This window comes from Theobroma umbraticum, unplaced genomic scaffold, assembly GCF_002168275.2.
Source record: "Theobroma umbraticum cultivar Fairchild unplaced genomic scaffold, ASM216827v3 scaffold_182.0, whole genome shotgun sequence".
NCBI lineage: Eukaryota > Viridiplantae > Streptophyta > Magnoliopsida > Malvales > Malvaceae > Theobroma > Theobroma umbraticum.
The window spans coordinates 407996-409376 of record NW_018397291.1 but is presented as its reverse complement, the minus strand read 5'-3'; the positions used below and the strand labels follow the sequence as shown (position 1 = coordinate 409376).

The window sequence follows — 1381 nt, the reverse complement described above, 5'->3', positions numbered from 1 at the left end:
ATTCCATAAAATTATGTCCATAATATTTAAATATATATCTATGTTTTTACCCTATTTAATAGTACACATGGATTGCCAACAATACTTCGTTCTTTAAAATTCTTCTTAGTCTCCCCCACTTTGACCAAACTTAACTCCTCAAAATCATCTTCCAACATTATACAATCCTGTTACTTAATGTAAAATTTTAATATTATTTATTTATTTGTATATTATTAAAATATTAGTTTACTTTCAACGTCATCACCTTAATTAGCAAAATAATTTTCATTAGGTTAATGTCCAAGGGGGTGGAATGTTACAAACTCCCCCACTTAAGATATATTTATCCTCGAATTACAACGACGTAGGGGCATTTAACAGTACATTTACCCCTTAAATAAATGTGGATATGCCACTCGCATTCCCTCTTCTAGCTCTCAAGTCGCCTCCTCTACTGAGTGATTTCGCCACAACACTTTCACTAAGGCGATATCCTTAGAGCGAAGCCTTTTTACTTGACAGTCCAATATTGCTACAAGCTGCTCTTGGTACTTCAACCCATCTTCCAATGGTACTATATCATGTTGTATCACATGCGAAGGGTCTCGAACATATTTTCTGAGCATGGATACATGAAACACTAGATTAACCTCTTCAAAACCCGATGGCAATGCTAATCGATAGGCAACAGCACCTTCACGTTCTAATATTTCAAACGGGCCAATATATCGAGGACTGAGTTTCCCTTTCTTGCCAAATCTTTGTATTCCTTTAAATGGCAACACTTTTAGAAATACATAGTGATCTACTTCGAGTTCCAAGGACCTGCGTCTATTGTCAGCATATGATTTCTGTCTACTTTGAGCTACCAACATTCATTCTCGAATTATTTGTACTCCTTCCACTGCCGCTTGTACCATCTTCGACCCCAATAATTTCCATTCCCCAATTTCTAGCCATCCAATGGGTGACCTACACTTCCACCCATATAGTGCCTCAAACGGTGCCATCTTGATACTCGCCTGGTAATTATTATTGTATGCAAATTCCGCCAAAGGCAAGTATAAGTTCCAAGAAACTCCAAAATCCAACACGATTGCTCTTAACATATCTTCCAATGTTTGGATCGTGCGTTCAGACTGGCCATCGGTCTAAGGGTGATATGCTGTACTAAAGTCCAGTCGGGTCCCTAGTTCATCTTGTAACCTCCTCCAAAATCAACTAGTAAATTGTGGTCCTTAATTGGACACAATGGTCACCGATACGCCATGGAGTCTAACAATTTCGTTAATGTAAATTCGAGCATATTGTGCTGCCCAAAACTTTGTCTTGACTGGGAGAAAATGTGCTGACTTAGTCAACAGATCTATAATTACCCATATGGAATCGTATCCTCTTT

General features: G+C 38.0%; 1 pseudogene; it reads right to left on the bottom strand.

Moving 5' to 3' along the window:
* Positions 1 to 368: 368 nt before the first annotated feature.
* Positions 369 to 1381, bottom strand: part of LOC149526211 (uncharacterized) — a 2607-nt pseudogene continuing 1594 nt past the window's right edge.